At 44.3% G+C, this 19,695-nt stretch overlaps 1 protein-coding gene across 1 annotated transcript in view; it reads left to right on the forward strand.

Moving 5' to 3' along the window:
- Positions 1-19,695, forward strand: part of ALDH1L2 (aldehyde dehydrogenase 1 family member L2) — a 109,757-nt gene that overhangs the window by 66,071 nt on the left and 23,991 nt on the right. The window lies entirely within an intron of this gene.

Genomic DNA, 19,695 nt, shown 5'->3' on the forward strand with positions numbered 1-19,695 from the left:
CATAGTCTGGGAGTCCTTCATGTGTTTTTTAGCAAACTCTGTCCTGGCTTTCATATGTCTTGCACTGAGGAGAAACTTCCGTGGGACCACTCTGCCATAAAGGCCCGACTGGTGGAGGGCTGCAGTGATAGTTGACTTTGTGGAACTTTCTCCTATCTCCCTACTGCATCTCTGCCACAGTGCCACATAAATCTTGGGGTTCTTCTTTACCTGTCTCACCAAGGCTCTTCTCCCACGATTGCTCAGTTTGGCTGGACGGCCAGGTCTAGGAAGACTTCTGGTGGTCCCAAACTTCTTCCATTTAAGAATTATGGAGACCACTGTGCGCTCAGGAACCTTGAATACTGCAGACATTCTGTTGTAACCTTGGCCAGATCTGTGTCTGACCACAATTCTGTCTCTGAGCTCCTTGGCCAGTTCCTTTGACCTCATGATTCTCATTTGGTCTGACATACACTGTGAGCTGTGAGGTCTTATATAGACAGGTGTGTGCCTTTCCAAATCAAGTCCTATCAGTTTAATTAAACCCAGCTGGACACCAATGAAGGAGTAGAACCATCTCAGAGAGGCTCACAAGGGAATGGACAGCATGTGAGCTAAATATGGGTGTCTGAGCAAAGGGTATGAATACTTAGGACCATGTGATATTTTAGTTTTTCCTTTTTATTAAATTTGCAAACATTTCTACATTTCTGTTACTTTTTCAGTCAAGATGGGGTGCAGAGTGTACACTAATGAGAATTTTTTTTAACTTTTTGAATTTGCCAAATAACTGCAATGAAACAAAGATTGAAAAATTTAAAGGGGTCTGAATACTTTCTGTACCCACTGTATGTCCCGATTACTGCACCTGCTGATTGGCACAAAAACAGCGCTCCTCTTACTGCCCGACATAGCAATGCCAGCATTATGCCTTGTACGCAGTAATAATGCCTTGTTTGTCCTCCTTGATGGCAAATTTACACCTAGAAATTATTAATGTCCTGTGCAAGTGTGCTAGAAGACAGTGTCCACATTTTGCCCCTAGAACGTGATAATGCCTCATGTGCATATTTGACGGCCACTGTACTCTGCGTGCTCCTATAACAATAATGCTTCTTAAGTGTCCACTTAACATTTAATAATGTCCCCTGAGTTCCCCATGTAACATAGTAACATAGTTAGTAAGGCCGAAAAAAGACATTTGTCCATCCAGTTCAGCCTATATTCCATCATAATAAATCCCCAGATCTACGTCCTTCTACAGAACCTAATAATTGTATGATACAATATTGTTCTGCTCCAGGAAGACATCCAGGCCTCTCTTGAACCCCTCGACTGAGTTCGCCATCACCACCTCCTCAGGCAAGCAATTCCAGATTCTCACTGCCCTAACAGTAAAGAATCCTCTTCTATGTTGGTGGAAAAACCTTCTCTCCTCCAGACGGAAAGAATGCCCCCTTGTGCCCGTCACCTTCCTTGGTATAAACAGATCCTCAGCAAAATATTTGTATTGTCCCCTTATATACTTATACAGGTCCTTCTCAAAAAATTAGCATATAGTGTTAAATTTCATTATTTACCATAATGTAATGATTACAATTAAACTTTCATATATTATAGATTCATTATCCACCAACTGAAATTTGTCAGGTCTTTTATTGTTTTAATACTGATGATTTTGGCATACAACTCCTGATAACCCAAAAAACCTGTCTCAATAAATTAGCATATTTCACCTATCCAATCAAATAAAAGTGTTTTTTAATAACAAACAAAAAAACCAACAAATAATAATGTTCAGTTATGCACTCAATACTTGGTCGGCAATCCTTTGGCAGAAATGACTGCTTCAATGCGGCGTGGCATGGAGGCAATCAGCCTGTGACACTGCTGAGATGTTATGGAGGCCCAGGATGCTTCAATAGCGGCCTTAAGCTCATCCAGAGTGTTGGGTCTTGCGTCTCTCAACTTTCTCTTCACAATATCCCACAGATTCTCTATGGGGTTCAGGTCAGGAGAGTTGGCAGGCCAATTGAGCACAGTAATACCATGGTCAGTAAACCATTTACCAGTGGTTTTGGCACTGTGAGCAGGTGCCAGGTCGTGCTGAAAAATGAAATCTTCATCTCCATAAAGCATTTTAGCCGATGGAAGCATGAAGTGCTCCAAAATCTCCTGATAGCTAGCTGCATTGACCCTGCCCTTGATGAAACACAGTGGACCAACACCAGCAGCTGACATGGCACCCCACACCATCACAGACTGTGGGTACTTGACACTGGACTTCAGGCATTTTGGCATTTCCTTCTCCCCAGTCTTCCTCCAGACTCTGGCACCTTGATTTCCGAATGACATGCAAAATTTGCTTTCATCAGAAAAAAGTACTTGGGACCACTTAGCAACAGTCCAGTGCTGCTTCTCTGTAGCCCAGGTCAGGCGCCTCTGCCGCTGTTTATGGTTCAAAAGTGGCTTTACCTGTGCACGGTGGCTCTGGATGTTTCCACACCAGACTCAGTCCACTGCTTCCTCAGGCTCCCCAAGGTCTGGAATCGGTCCTTCTCCACAATCTTCCTCAGGGTCCGGTCTCCTCTTCTCGTTGTACAGCGTTTTCTGCCACATTGTTTCCTTCCAACAGACTTACCATTGAGGTGCCTTGATACAGCACTCTGGGAACAGCCTATTTGTTGAGAAATTTCTTTCTGGGTCTTACCCTCTTGCTTGAGGGTGTCAATGATGGCCTTCTTGACATCTGTCAGGTCGCTAGTCTTACCCATGATGGGGGTTTTGAGTAATGAACCAGGCAGGGAGTTTATAAAAGCCTCAGGTATCTTTTGCATGTGTTTAGAGTTAATTAGTTGATTCAGAAGATTAGGGTAATAGGTCGTTTAGAGAACCTTTTCTTGATATGCTAATTTATTGAGACAGGTTTTTTGGGTTATCAGGAGTTGTATGCCAAAATCATCAGTATTAAAACAATAAAAGACCTGACAAATTTCAGTTGGTGGATAATGAATCTATAATATATGAAAGTTTAATTGTAATCATTACATTATGGTAAATAATGAAATTTAACACTATATGCTAATTTTTTGAGAAGGACCTGTACATGGTTATTAGATCGCCCCTCAGTCGTCTTTTTTCTAGACTAAATAATCCTAATTTCGCTAATCTATCTGGGTATTGTAGTTCTCCCATCCCCTTTATTAATTTTGTTGCCCTCCTTTGTACTCTCTCTAGTTCCATTATATCCTTCCTGAGCACCGGTGCCCAAAACTGGACACAGTACTCCATGTGCGGTCTAACTAGGGATTTGTGCAGAGGCAGTATAATGCTCTCATCATGTGTATCCAGACCTCTTTTAATGCACCCCATGATCCTGTTTGCCTTGGCAGCTGCTGCCTGGCACTGGCTGCTCCAGGTAAGTTTATCATTAACTAGGATCCCCAAGTCCTTCTCCCTGTCAGATTTACCCAGTGGTTTCCCATTCAGTGTGTAATGGTGATATTGATTCCTTCTTCCCATGTGTATAACCTTACATTTATCATTGTTAAACCTCATCTGCCACCTTTCAGCCCAATTTTCCAACTTATCCAGATCCATCTGTAGCAGAATACTATCTTCTCTTGTATTAACTGCTTTACATAGTTTTGTATCATCTGCAAATATCGATATTTTACTGTGTAAACCTTCTACCAGATCATTAATGAATATGTTGAAGAGAACAGGTCCCAATACTGACCCCTGCGGTACCCCACTGGTCACAGCGACCCAGTTAGAGACTATACCATTTATAACCACCCTCTGCTTTCTATCACTAAGCCAGTTACTAACCCATTTACACACATTTTCCCCCAGACCAAGCACTCTCATTTTGTGTACCAACCTCTTGTGCGGCACGGTATCAAACGCTTTGGAAAAATCGAGATATACCACGTCCAATGACTCACCATGGTCCAGCCTATAGCTTACCTCTTCATAAAAACTGATTAGATTGGTTTGACAGGAGCGATTTCTCATAAACCCATGCTGATATGGAGTTAAACAGTTATTCTCATTGAGATAATCCAGAATAACATCCCTCAGAAACCCTTCAAATATTTTACCAACAATAGAGGTTAGACTTACTGGCCTATAATTTCCAGGTTCACTTTTAGAGCCCTTTTAGAATATTGGCACCACATTTGCTATGCGCCAGTCCTGCGGAACAGACCCTGTCGCTATAGAGTCCCTAAAAATAAGAAATAATGGTTTATCTATTACATTACTTAGTTCTCTTAGTACTCGTGGGTGTATGCCATCCGGACCCGGAGATTTATCTATTTTAATCTTATTTAGCTGGTTTCGCACCTCTTCTTGGGTTAGATTGGTGACCCTTAACCCCTTAGCGACCGCCGATACGCCTTTTAACGGCGGCCGCTAAGGGTACTTAAACCACAGCGCCGTTAATTAACGGCGCTGTGGAAAAAGTGTATAGCGCCCCCCACAGGCCGATTTTCTCCGGGGTCTCGGCTGCCGAGGGTAGCCGAGACCCCAGAGAACATGATTCGGGGGGTTTTTAACCCTCCCCGCATTTGCGATCGCCGGTAATTAACCGTTTACCGGCGATCGCAAAAAAAAAAAGCGATCTCTTTTTAATTTCTCTGTCCTCCGATGTGATCGCACATCGGAGGACAGAGAAAAGGGGTCCCAGGTGGCCCCCCAATACTCACCTAGCTCCCCCGATGCTCCTCGTGTCTCCCGGTGGGCGCCGCCATCTTCAAAATGGCGGGCGCATGCGCAGTGCGCCCGCCGGCCGGCACCGGGAGAATCTTTGGGGTCTCGGCTGCCTGGGGTAGCCGAGACCCCAAAGAGCATGATCGGGGGTCGGTTTTAGCGACCCCTGTTTTGCGATCGCCGGTAATTAACTGTTTACCGGTGACCGCAAAAAAAAAAAAAAAGTAAAGTGTAATTCTCTGTCCTCTGATGTGATCGCACATCAGAGGACAGAGAAATAGGGGGATTCGGGGACCCTAGCATACTCACCTAGGTCCCTGGATCCTCTTGCTGCTCCTCCTGGCCGCCGGCAGAAGAACATGGCGGACGCATGCCCAGTGCGCCCGCCATCTGTCTCCATCTGCCGGCCGGCAGGAGAACAGCGGTTAGGGCTAAAATTAGGGTTAGGGTTAGGGGTAGGGGTAGGGTAGGGGTAGGGTTAGGGTTAGGGCTAGGGTTAGGTTAGGGGTAGGGTTAGGGGTAGGGTTAGGGGTAGGGTTAGGGGTAGGGTTAGGGTAGGGGTAGGGTTACGGCTAGGGTTAGGTTAGGGGTAGGGTTAGGTTAGGGTTAGGGCTAGGGTTAGGTTAGGGGTAGGGTTAGGGTTAGGGGTAGGGTTAGGGTTAGGGGTAGGGCTAGGGTTAAGTTAGGGGTAGGGTTACGGCTAGGGTTAGGTTAGGGGTAGGGTTAGGTTAGGGTTAGGGGTAGGGTTACGGCTAGGGTTAGGTTAGGGGTAGGGTTAGGTTAGGGGTAGGGTTAGGTTAAGGGTAGGGTTGGGGCTAAATTTAGGGTTAGGGTTGGGGCTAAATTTAGGGTTAGGGTTGGGGCTAAATTTAGGGTTAGGCTTCTTTCACACTTACGTCGGTACGGGGCCGTCGCAATGCGTCGGCCCGACATACCGACGCACGTTGTGAAAATTGTGCACAACGTGGGCAGCAGCTGTAGTTTTTCAACGCATCCGCTGCCCAATCTATGTCCTGGGGAGGAGGGGGCGGAGTTACGGCCACGCATGCGCGGTCAGAAATGGCGGATGCGACGTACAAAAAAACGTTTCATTGAACGTTTTTTTGTGCCGACGCTCCGCTAAAACACAAATGATCCAGTGCACGACGGACGCGACGTGTGGCCATCCGTCACGATCCGTCGGCAATACTATGGGCAAAAAACGCATCCTGCGGGCACATTTGCAGGATCCGTTTCTTGTCCAAAACGACGGATTGCGACGGAATGCCAAACAACGCAAGTGTGAAAGTAGCCTTAGGGCTAGGGTTAGGGTTGGGGCTAAAGTTAGGGCTAGGGTTGGGGCTAAAGTTAGGGTTAGAGCTGGGATTAGGTTTAGGGTTTGGATTAAGGTTGGTATTAGGGTTAGGGTTGGCATTAGGGTTACGCTTGGGATTAGGGTTAGGTTTGGGATTAGGGTTAAGGTTAGGGTTGTGATTAGGGGTGTATTGGGATTAGGGTTAGGTTTGAGGTTAGGGTTGAGATTAGGATTAGGGGTGTGTTGGATTTAGGGTTTTGATTAGGGTTATGGTTAGGGTTGACATTAGGGTTGTTTTGGGGTAAGGGTTGTGATTATGGTTAGGGTTAGTGATTAGGATTATGGATCAGGTTGGGATTAGGGTTAGGGGTTGGAGCTAGAATTGGGGGGTTTCCACTGTTTAGGTACATCAGGGGGTCTCCAAACACGACAGCCAATTTTGCGCTCAAAAAGTCAAATGGTGCTCCCTCCCTTCTGAGCTCTGCCGTGCGCCCAAACAGTGGGTTACCCCCACATATGGGGCATCAGCGTACTCGGGATAAATTGGACAACAACTTCTGGGGTCCAATTTCTCTTGTTACCCTTGTGAAAATAAAAACTTGGGGGCTACAAAATCTTTGTGAAAAAAAAAAATATTTTTTATTTTCACGACTCTGCATTCTAAACTTCTGTGAAGCACTTGGGCATTCAAAGTTCTCACCACACATCTAGATAAGTTCCTTGGGGGGTCTAGTTTCCAAAATGGGGTCACTTGTGGAGGGTTTCTACTGGTTAGGTACATCAGGGGCTCTGCAAATGCAACATAATACCCGCAGACCATTCTATCAAAGTCTGCATTCCAAAACGGTGCTCCTTCCTTCCGAGCTCTGCCGTGCGCCCAAACAGTGGTTTACCACCACATATGGGGTACCAGCATACTCAAGACAAATTGGACAACAACTTTTGGGGTCCAATTTCTCTTGTTACCCTTGTAAAAATAAAAACTTGGGGGCTACAATATCTTTTTTGTGGAAAAAAAAAATATTTTTTATTTTCACGGCTCTGCATTATAAACTTCTGTGAAGCACTTGGGCATTCAAGGTTCTCACCACACATATAGATAAGTTCCATGGGTGGTCTAGTTTCCAAAATGGGGTCACTTGTAGGGGATTTCTACTGTTTAGGCACATCAGGGGCTCTCCAAACGCGACATGGCGTCCGATCTCAATTCCAGCCAATTCTACATTGAAAAAGTAAAACGGCACTCCTTCTCTTCCAAGCTCTGCGGTGCGCCCTAACAGTGGTTTACCCCCACATATTGAGTATCAGCGTACTCAGGAGAAATTGCACAACAACTTTTGTGGTCTAATTTCTCCTGTTACCCTTGTGAAAATAAAAATTTGTGGGCAAAAAGATCATTTTTGTAGAAAAAATGCGATTTTTTTTTTTTCACGGCTCTACGTTATAAACTTCTGTGAAGCACATGGGGGTTCAAAGTGCTCGCCACACATCTAGATAAGTTCCTTAAGGGGTCTAGTTTCCAAAATGGTGTCACTTGTGGGGGGTTTCCACTGTTTAGGCACATCAGGGGCTCTCCAAACGCGACATGGCGTCCAATCTCAATTCCAGCCAATTCTACATTGAAAAAGTAAAACGGCGCTCCTTCACTTCCAAGCTCTGCGGTGCGCCCAAACAGTGGTTTACCCTCACATATGGGGTATCGACGTATTCAGGAGAAATCGCACAACAACTTTTGTGGTCTAATTTCTCCTGTTACCCTTGTGAAAATAAGAATTTGTGGGCAAAAAGATCATTTTTGTGTAAACAAAAGCGATTTTTTTATTTTCACGGCTCTACGTTATAAACTTCTGTGAAGCACTTGGGGGTTCAAAGTGCTCGCCACACATCTAGATAAGTTCCTTAAGGGGTCTAGTTTCCAAAATGGTGTCACTTGTGGGGGGTTTCCACTGTTTAGGCACATCAGGGGCTCTCTAAACGTGACATGGCGTCCGATCTCAATTCCAGCCAATTCTGCATTGAAAAAGTCAAACGGCGCTCCTTCACTTCTAAGTTCTGCGGTGCGCCCTAACAGTGGTTTACCCCCACACATGGGGTATTGGCGTATTCAGGAGAAATTGCATAACAAAATTTATGGTTACATTTCTGTTTTTACACTTGTGAAAATAAAAAAAATGGTTCTGAATTAAGATGTTTGCAAAAAAAAGTTAAATGTTCATTTTTTCCTTCCACATTGTTTCAGTTCCTGTGAAGCACGTAAAGGGTTAATAAACTTCTTGAATGTGGTTTTGAGAACCTTGAGGGGTGTAGTTTTTAGAATGGTGTCACACTTCATTATTTTCTATCATATAGACCCCTCAAAATGACTTCAAATGTGATGTGGTCCCTAAAAAAAAATGGTGTTGTAAAAATGAGAAATTGCTGGTCAACTTTTAACCCTTATAACTCCCTAACAAAAAAAAATTTTGTTTCCAAAATTGTGCTGATGTAAAGTAGACATGTGGGAAATGTTATTTATTAACTATTTTTCGTGACATATCTCTCTGATTTAAGGGCATAAAAATACAAAGTTTGAAAATTGCAAAATTTTAAAAATTTTCGCCATATTTCCGTTTTTTTCATAAATAATCGCGAGTAATATCGAAGAAATGTTACCACTAACATGAAGTACAATATGTCACGAAAAAACAATCTCAGAATCAGCGGGATCCGTTGAAGCGTTCCAGAGTTATAACCTCATAAAGTGACAGTGGTCAGAATTGCAAAAATTGGCTCGGTCATTAAGTACCAAATTGGCTCTGTCACTAAGGGGTTAATATAGGGTTTTCATTGTTTCTTGGGATTTCACCTAGCATTTCATTTTCCACCGTGAATACCGTGGAGAAGAAGGTGTTTAATATGTTAGCTTTTTCCTCGTCATCTACAACCATTCTTTCCTCACTATTTTTTAAGGGGCCTACATTTTCAGTTTTTATTCTTTTACTATTGATATAGTTGAAGAACAGTTTGGGATTAGTTTTACTCTCCTTAGCAATGTGCTTCTCTGTTTCCTTTTTGGCAGCTTTAATTAGTTTTTTAGATAAAGTATTTTTCTCCCTATAGTTTTTTAGAGCTTCAATGGTGCCATCCTGCTTTAGTAGTGCAAATGCTTTCTTTTTACTGTAAATTGCCTGTCTTACTTCTTTGTTTAGCCACATTGGGTTTTTCCCCTATCCAGTATGAGGGACCCACAGGTCCACTATGCACAGTATATTGCTCCCACAGCTCCCCTATACAGTGTGAGGGACACACAGCTCCATTATACACAGTATACTGCTCCCACAACTCCCCTGTACAGTATGAGGGACCCACAGGTCCACTATGCACAGTATACTGCTCCCACAGCTCTGCTATACAGTATGAGGGACCACAGCTCCATTATACACAGTATATTGCTCCCCAGCTCTCCTATACAGTATAAGGGACCCACAACTCCACTATACACAGTATATGGCTCCCATAGCTCCCCTATACAGTATGAGGGACCACAGCTCCATTATACACAGTATATTGCTCCCACAGCTCTCCTATACAGTATAAGGGACCCACATCTCCACTATACACAGTATATTGCTGCCACAGCTCCTCTGTACAGTATGAGGAACCCACAGCTCCACTATGCACATTATATATTGCTCCCTTATACAGTATTAGGGACCCACAGCTCCACTATACAGTATGAGGCACCCACAGATCCACTATGCACAGTATATTGCTCCCACAGCTCCGCTATACAGTATGAGGGACCACAGCTCCATTATACACAGTATATTGCTCCCCAGCTCTCCTATACAGTATAAGGGACCCACATTTCCACTATACACAGTATATTGCTGCCACAGCTCCTCTGTACAGTATGAGGAACCCACAGCTCCACTATGCACATTATATATTGCTCCCTAAAGGTACCGTCACACTTAGCGACGCTGCAGCGATACCGACAACGATCCGGATCGCTGCAGCGTCGCTGTTTGGTCGCTGGAGAGCTGTCACACAGACCGCTCTCCAGCAACCAACGATGCCGGTAACCAGGGTAAACATCGGGTAACTAAGCGCAGAGCCGCGCTTAGTAACCCGATGTTTACCCTGGTTACCATCCGAAAAGTAAAAAAAACCAAACAGTACATACTTACCTACCGCTGTCTGTCGTCCAGTGCTGTGCTCTGCACTCCTCCTGTACTGTCTGTGTGAGCACAGCGGCCGGAAAGCAGAGCGGTGACGTCACCGCTCTGCTTTCCGGCTGACCGACGCTCACAGCCAGTACAGGAGGAGAGCAGAGCACAGCGCTGGAGGACAGACAGCAGTAGGTAAGTATGTACTGTTTGTTTTTTTTTTACTTTTAGGATGGTAACCAGTGTAAACATCGGGTTACTAAGCGCGGCCCTGCGCTTAGTTACCCAATGTTTACCCTGGTTACCAGTGAAGACATCGCTGAATCGGTGTCACACACGCCGATTCAGCGATGTCTGCGGGGAGTCCAGCGACCAAATAAAGTTCTGGACTTTCTTCCCCGACCAGTGACAGCACAGCAGGGGCCTGATCGCTGCTGCCTGTCACACTGGACGATATCGCTAGCGAGGACGCTGCAACGTCACGGATCGCTAGCGATATCGTCTAGTGTGACGGTACCTTTATACAGTATTAGGGACCCACAGCTCCACTATAAACAGCTGACTGTGCCCTCTGCCATCTGTTAGCTATGCAACTGGTACTCCTGTAAACAATAATGCTTCTGAAGTGTTTGCTTAACATTTAACAATTAGTATACCGCACTCCAGAGTAGGGTTCCAACCCATGATAGAAAATAAAAGTAAACCCCGCACTATGCAACAAGAATGACATTTTATTCACATTGTATTAATTTGATAAATCACTCTTGTTCTATACCTCAAGTGCTGAATTCTTCCTAAATTTTAACATTTAACCCCTTAATCGCCGGGCCATTTTCCATTTTTGTGTTTTAGTTTTTTGCTCCCCTTCTTCCCAGAGCCATACCTTTTTATTTTTCTGTCAAAATGGCCATGTGAGGACTTGTTTATTGCGGGACAAGTTGTACTTTTGAACGACACCATTGGTTTTAACATATTGTGTACTGGAAAGCGGGAAACAAATTTCAAGTGCGGGGAAATTTTTTAAAAAAGTGCAATTCCACAGTTGTTTTATGTTTGTTTGTTTTTTACCATGTTCACTAAATGCTAAAACTGACCTACCATTATGATTCTCCAGGTCATTACAAGTTCACATATAAACATAAGGATGAATGACCTCGGGGAGATCAAAACATCCAACACCCCGGAGACACCATCACGTGTGTCTCAATGCAGTGATCCAGAACACTGCCCCCATCCCTTATGGGAAATATGCAAATGCATGTAGAAAAGCCGCGGAGACACCATCACGTGTTTCTCAACGCAAGCAATAAATAGCCAGGTCCTTCACCGGGAAGGAACAACCACGGGAAGGGCAGCATCCATAAAGGAAAACCACCTATGCCAAAACATGGTATCCATCCACAGACAGCTGTTCCGGGGTATTTGCCCCTCATCAGTGTGGAGTAGGAAACTGGCTATTAGGAGCAGTGCCTAGTAGAAAGTCTATAAACATAAGGATGAATGACCTCGGGGAGATCAAAACATCCAACACCACGGAGACACCATCACGTGTTTCTCAATGCAGTGATCCAGAACACTACCCCCATCCCTTATGGGAAATATGCAAATGTATGTAGAAAAGCCGCGGAGACACCATCATGTGTTTCTCAACGCAAGCAATAAATAGCCAGGCCCATTATTGTGCTGCACAAACGTTATGGCCCCATAAGATCATCCATACAGTCACTTGCCCATTATAGTGCTGCACAAACGTTATGGCCCCATAAGATCATCCATACAGTCACTTGCCCCTTATAGTATTGCACAAATGTTATGGCCCCATAAGATGCACCATACAGTCACTTGCCCCATATAGTGCTGCACAAGCGTTATGGCCCCATAAGATGCTCCATACAGTAACTTGCCCCATATAGTGCTGCACAAGCGTTATGGTCCCATAAGATGCTCCATACAGTCACTTGCCGCATATAGTGCTGCATAAACGTTATGGCCCCATAAGATGCTCCATACAGTCACTTGCCCCATATGCTTTTGCTGCGATAAAAAAAAAAAATCATACTCACCTCTTCGTTCAGGCCCCCGGCACTTTCAATAGTCACCTGCTCCTCGTTCCCGTGCGGCTCCGTCTTCAGCACTGACGTTCACGCAGAGGGCGTGCACTGACCACATCACCGCGCCCTCTGACCTGAGCGTCACAGCCAGAGGACGCTGAAGACGGAGCCGCAGCGGAACGAGGAGTGGTGAATATCGCACAGCGCAGCACTCCCCTCCACGTTATACTCACCTGCTCCTAGCACGGTGCAGTCCCTGCTTGTTCCAGCGCTACATCTTCTTCCTCTATTGAGCGGTCACAGTTACCGCTCATTAAAGTAATGAATATGCGGCTCCACCTCTATGGGAGGTGGAGCCGCATATTCATTACTGTAATGAGCGGTACCATGTGACCGCTCAGTACAGGAAGAAGCTGCAGCGCTGGAAGAAGCAGGGACGTGCAGGGACCGCACCAGGAGTAGATGAGTATAATTACACAGCCCCCGCTCCCCCTCCCCTGCCGACCCCTGGGTATGACTCGAGTATAAGCCGAGAGGGGGACTTTCAGCCCAAAAAAGTGGGCTTAAAATCTCGGCTTATACTCGAGTATATACGGTAAGTGGTGAAAAAAATCCAAAATTTGTTTAAAAAAAATGGCTCTATTTTCCGAGACCTGTAGCATCTCCATTTTCCGTGATCTGGGGCTGGATGAGAGGTTATTTATTGCGCACCGAGCTGATGTTTTTATTGATAGCCTTTTTTGGTGTAGATGTGATCTTTTGATCACCAGTTATTGCATTTTATTGCAATGTAGCGGCGACCAAAAAAAAGTAACTCTGGCATTTTTAATATTTTTCTCGTTACGCCGTTTAGCGATCGGGTTAATTCTTTTTTCATATTGATAGAATGGGCGATTCTGAACACGGGGATGACAAATATGTGTATATTTGATTTATTGTTTTATTTTGAATAAGGCGAAAGGGGGGTGATTTCAACTTTTATAAATTTTTTTCTTTTTTTAAAAACTTTTTTTTATTTTTACTTTTTGCATGCTTTAATAGTCTCCATGGTACACTACCTGACAGAAGTTATGTCACTTATCCATGTTATGTAAATAAAAGCTTATAACCTGATGTTAAATTCATCCATTGATGGTATAAATTATTCTTTTGAAAGCTGAAACCCTCCAAAATGTGGTTTAGGTGAAGAAAGTAATTTGGCATCAATGCAGAAATATTGATCAGTTAATGGACCTAGAATGGTCAGATTTTAGCAAGACAAAAGTTTTGTCACCTGGTCATATAATGCACCCAATCCTAGTTTACATCCTCACCTGTGCTCAGTAAATGATCGGTTAATTAGTGTGCGTGTATAAAAAGGAACTCAGCACCCCAAACCTTCACTTGAACTGCAACTTGAGCTCTGACAACATGCCAAAAATCCACCCTGCGACCAAAGCCTGGATTATCAAGAGGCTGAAGACCAGATCCACTGCAGAGGTGGCTGGCACCTTTAGGCTATGTGCACACTTTGCAGATTCCACTGCGGATTTTTCCGCAGCGGAATTGCAAAATCCGCAGTGAAAACCCATCGCGGTTTTTACTGCGGATTTATCGCGGTTTTTACTGCGTTTTCTTCTGCGGATTTTCAACTGCAGTTTTCTATTGGAGCAGCTGAAAATCCGCAGAAAAGAAGTGACATGCTGCGGAATGTAATCCGCAGCGTTTCCGCGCGGATTTTTCTGCAGCATGTGCACAGCGTTTTTTGTTTCCCATAGGTTTACATTGAAATGTAAACTCATGGGAAACTGCTGCGGATCCGCAGCGGTCAAATCCGCTGCGGATCCGCAGCAAAATCCGCAAAGTGTGAATATAGCCTTAGGCCGGTTTCACACGTCAGTGGCTCCGGTACGTGAGGTGACAGTTTCCTCACGTACCGGAGCTACTGACACACGTAGACACAGTGAAATCAATGCATCTGTGCAGATGTCATTGATTTTTTGCGGACCGTGTCTCCGTGTGCCAAACACGGAGACATGTCAGTGTTCGTGTGCCGTGCAGGAGACAGCGCTACTGTAAGCACTGTCCGCCCCACATGGTGCTGAAGCCGTGATTCATATCTTCACTGCAGCAGCGTTTGCTGTAGAGAAGATATGAATAATCATGTTTAAAATAAATATCCATGTGCCCACCCTCCTCCCACCCCCTGTGCGCCCGCCTGCTGTTCTTAAAATACTCACCCGGCTCCCTCGCTGGCTGGCGCTGCTTCCTGTCCTGGCCGCACCTTCTACTGTATGAGCGGTCACGTGGGGCCGCCCATTACAATCATGCATATGCGGCTCCACCTCCCATAGGGGTGGAGCCGCATATTCATTACTGTAAATGAGCGGCCCCACGTGACCGCTCATACAGTAGAAGGTGCGGCCAGGACAGGAAGCAGCGACAGCCAGCGAGGGAGCCGGGTGAGTATTTTAAGAACAGCAGGCGGGCGCACAGGGGGTGGGAGGGGGTTGGGCACATGGATATTTATTTTGAACACGATTATTCATATCTTCTCTACAGCAAACGCTGCTGCAGGGAAGATATGAATCGCGGCTTCAGCACCAGATGCAGGGGACAGCGCTAAACTTTAGGTCTGTCTCCTGCACGGTGCGTGTGGTACCCAGTGGGCACACGGGCGGCACACGTATTCCGGTACCGATTTTTCCAGTAGTGGAATTATCTGGACGTGTGAGACTACCCTTAATGTGATTTGAAGAGACTGGAGATGTGTTTGACAAGCCCAGGTCTGGAAGGCCCGCAAGACAACTGCTCAGTAAGAACGTTTATTGGTTAGAAAATCCAAAGCAAGCCCCTCTTCCACTGCAGCAGAGCTCCAACAGGCCTGGTCACCTCAAGTCCCTGTGTCGACTATAACAGTTTGTAGGATTCTGTCTCGAAATGGCCTCCGTGGTCGAATCAGTGCCCAGAAGCCAGCACTAAACAAAAGGCAAATAAAAAAACGTATGGCATTTACAAAGTCCCACAGCCTGCTAAACAGATGGACGCTGGAAAAGTGACAGAAGGTGGATTTCTCTGATGAATCTTCAGTAGAATTACACCAGAGCTGCCGCAAATACTGCAGGAGACCTACTACAGCCCGCATGGATCCAAAATACACCCAGAAATCAATTACATTTGGTGGTGGAAAGATCATGGTTTGGGGTTCCATTCAGTATGGGGGTGTGCGAAACATTTGCAAGGTGGAAGGCAATACCAATAGCCTTCAATATCAAGAAGTATTAGCTGCCTCGTATATTCCAAATCATAAAAGGGGTCAAATTCTGCAGCAGGATGGTGCTCCATCTCATACATCCATCTCTGCAACAAAGTTCCTACAGGCAAAAAAGATCAAGGTGCTCAAGGACTGGCCAGCCCAGTCACCAGACATGAACATCATTGAGCATGTTTGGGGTAGGATGAAAGAGGAAGCTTGGAAGACAAAACCAAAGAATCTAGATGAACTCTGGGAAGCATGTAAGACTGCATTCTTTGCTATTCCTGATGACTTCATTAATAAATTGTATGAATCATTGTTGAGCCGCATGGATGCAGTCCTTCAAGCTCATGGAAGTCACACAAAATATTAAATATGACTCTAATAGCACCACAACTTCACCAATGTTATGCAACACATTTGTATTTTAAGTTAATTATTTGTTTGAATATCACATTACTTTCTGTAATTTACTGAGCACAGGTGAGGATGTAAACTATGATTGGGTGCATTATATGACCAGGTGACACAACTTTTGTCTTGCCAAAATCTGACCATTCTGTGTCCATTAACTGATCAATATTTCTGCATTGATGCCAATTTATTTTCTTAACCTAAACCACATTTTGGAGGGTTTCAGCTTTCAAAAGAATAATTTATACAACAATGGATGAATTTAACGTCAGGTTATAAGCTTTTATTTATATATCATGGATAAGCGACATAACTTCTGTCAGGGAGTGTAGACTAGAAGCTGCAGTACTTTCATCGCCTCTGCTTCACACAGGTGAGGATCAGATCACCTGTGTGTAGCAGAAATGCTCACTTGCTATGAGAGCCGACCACCGAGCGGAACTCATAGCAGTCTGGCAATGACAACCATAGAGGTCTGCTGGAGATCTCTGGTTGTTATGCTGACCCATCAGTGATCATGTGATGTTATCACCGATGGGCAGGATTAGTGACGCGTTTTAAATTAAATGCCGGCTTCTCTCAGTTTTCTTCTATTGAAAGATGCCAAGCTTATCTAATCGGCACTTGCAAATTGCAAACATATGGTCGCATGTGATCGTACTCATGACAACAGACACACTGAACACTGTCATGATTTGGCAGTCTACAGGTACGTGATTGAACGCAGACTTCTATCCCAAGCCTGGACAACCCTTTTAAAGGGAGCCTGGCAGGTGATGCATGATGCCCAAACCATGTCCAGCATGTATCAGGCCCCAGCTGTACAATCTCAGCAAGGTATGTTTGTCCCTGTAAAGCTGTGGCGTTTCAGAGAAAAACATACTTTTAATAGCTGAGGCATATACTGCTTAGTATTGCTTAGAAATAGAAGCTGAAACGATGTATGGGTGTTGTAAGTAAAAGTAGTACCCAATTAATAGAATATTATTAACATATTATATAGGTTTCCAATCTAAGAGTATAAAAAAACATATATAGTCATGTATGATGGGGACAAATCCATAAAGTGCAGCTAGCAGTTAATGCCCAGGTGTTATTAACCTGACTATTGTTTTCTACAGGCAGAAGGATATAGTGTTCATGTAAGGTACCCAATTTTTCGGATGATGATACACACTTTTTTCCCCAAAAAATGTTGGGAGAAAATGGGGTGTGCGTCTTTTCATTCAGATATTCCTTACCGGCCACATGCTGGGATGAGGGGGTGTTCAGATGTGCAGTGTGGCGCTCCGCTGCTGGTGTCCGGTGCTGCAGGGGCTCTGCGGACATCTTGTGAAAGTCGAGAGCCCATGCAGTGACATGGTTTCCTATGCGGTGGACTGAACTCCGGGAAAATGTCTGCCGGCCGGGGCGGCGCATGCGCAGATGGAGATCTTGGCACCAAGATCTCGGGAGATGAGATCTCAGCGCTGAGAGATGTAAGAGAACCTGTAAACCTCAGATGTAAGAGAATAGCATCCCCATACAGGTGACAATCCAGCACTTGTCTGCTGTACTCTGTAGCTGACAACTTGCTGCATTAGCCACGATCAACGTAGACACTGTCCATATCTGTTTAACCCCTTAGATGCTGCTGTCAAAAGTGATTACATCATATAAATGGTTATTGTGTGTGGGGGGCTTCCTACTTAACCCCATGAGTCTGTTGTCCTGATGTTTGCCATGGCAATTCACAGCCATATAACCGCCTTAGAGTCTCCCGGCTACAGCAGCCTGTTTAGACGTTAGCAACATTTAGGTGGTAAAAATACAATTTTTCATTTCTGTCATGCCACTTTACATTAATTCCTGAAAATTACCTGAAGGGTTAATTAACTACCAGACAGCAGTTTTCAACATGTTCAGGGGGTGCTGTTTTTAAAATGGTATCACTTTGGGTTTTTTCCAATAAATACGACCCTCAAAGTCACTTCAAACCTGGATAGGTCACTAAAAATGTTTTTGTACATTTCCTTGAAAAAATGAAAAATTACAGCTACATTTTTAAACCTCCTAAAATGCTAACAAAATAAAATAACATTTTACAAATGGTGCTGATGTAAAGCCGACATGAGGGAAATGTTATTTATTGTGGTATGACTATCTGGATTAAAGGGATAATCATTCAAAGTTTGAAAATTGCATTTTTTTTTTACATTTTTGTCAAACTTTGATAATGTTTATAAATGAACGCAAAATATATTGATCCAAATTTAACATCATCATAAATTTATAGCGTGCCATGAAAAATCACTGGTATTTATTAAGGAATTTCAGAGTTATTACCACATAAACTGACAGTGGTCAGATTTCAAAAATTTGGCTCTGTCAATAAGGGGTTAAGAAAGAAATCTAGGGTGGGCACTAGGACCCAGGGGAGGTCCAGCGTGCCGTGAACTAGAGCAGCATGGTAGTGATTGGCAGTCCGGCTCTTTTTGGTGATCCAGCTCTCATGGCTCCGCTCATGGCTCCGCTGGTTGTTTCAGCTCACAAAACGGCTTTTTGGATCCTAAATGGATCCCCATTGAATGTGTGTTCAGGCGCCCAAAACCACGCCCACTTACTGCAGTAACTCCGCCCACTTGCTAGGAACCAATTAAATTGATGAGTGGGTGGAGTTTTGCTCATGTGGGCGGGGTTACGCCTGCCGGAGTCCGGGATTTTATGCCCAGTGTGAGCCATTCAGGGATTTTAGTGGCTCTCACTGGTGTGCCCATCGTTCACAGTAGGGAGCCGGCTCTTTGTGTCAGATCGTTCGCAAACGACACATCACTAGCCCATGGAGTGGAGCTGACTGTAGCACTGACAGTGGAGCCTGTGAGAACCTTATCAGGTCAGCTTCTCTGCACAGTACACTGCACTGAGACTTCGCTACTGTGTTAGCTAGTGTGCCGCATCTGTCAGATAGGGAGCAGGCATTTTGCTACGCTCTCCCTGATATCTGCCTCATGACAGAAGGGGCTGGGGCTCAGAGTGGGCTGTGGAATGTCTAAAAGTAAACTATAAAGAAATGCAAGAGCCCAATAGGTTCTTAGCCAACATAAACGATTGGTAAAGATTAAGAAGTAACAGAACTGCTCACCTAATAGGGTTGCGTGTGACACTGCACCTAAAAAGCTCGAAATTCAGATGCTACAGCTTTCTATGGATATCTCAGAATTAGATGCTGGGAATGGAAGTTATTCTGTGCTCTCTGGATTATTTTAAATTATTTATACCATGTATGTGTGATTATCTCGTGTTATGTATGGTTGTCCTGAAGAAGGTGTTGGTGAACTGTAAACGCTTAGACAATAAACCTACATTTTTACTTTACTTCTCCTTCGTTGTGACTCCAGAGAGCCCAGAATAACTTCCATTCTCGGCATTTAATTCTAAAAGTAAACTATGATCTACCAACTCAATAACCTACCAACGTGAGAAGGCAAACAGTGCCCTATCAATGTGTGAAAGTGAACAATGCCCTACCAGCTGAATCCCTACCAAGGTGTTAAGTAAATAATGATCTACCAATTCAACTTCTCCCTGCTATTTTTACATTAAAAAAATGTTTTATGGTTTTACATAAGGTATGTCTTGCAATGGTGGCCTAACACTTTGTATTGTTCATTGCTGCAAGGTGGAAGCAAAGCTGAACTTTGGTATCCTGAAAAATGCAGCAAAACAAAAAATTGCAGCAAAACCTACGTTTGTCTGCAGCTTTTTTTTTTTTTACTGCCAAGAGGTCAGGTTTTGGCTGCAGAAAAAAAAAGCTGCAAAAAAGCAACGAGTGAACGTACCTTTCTGGTTACTGACCTAGGTATAAATAAAATAATTCCC

Source organism: Ranitomeya imitator, chromosome 4 (genome assembly GCF_032444005.1).
Source record: "Ranitomeya imitator isolate aRanImi1 chromosome 4, aRanImi1.pri, whole genome shotgun sequence".
In the NCBI taxonomy this organism is placed as follows: Eukaryota; Metazoa; Chordata; class Amphibia; order Anura; family Dendrobatidae; genus Ranitomeya; species Ranitomeya imitator.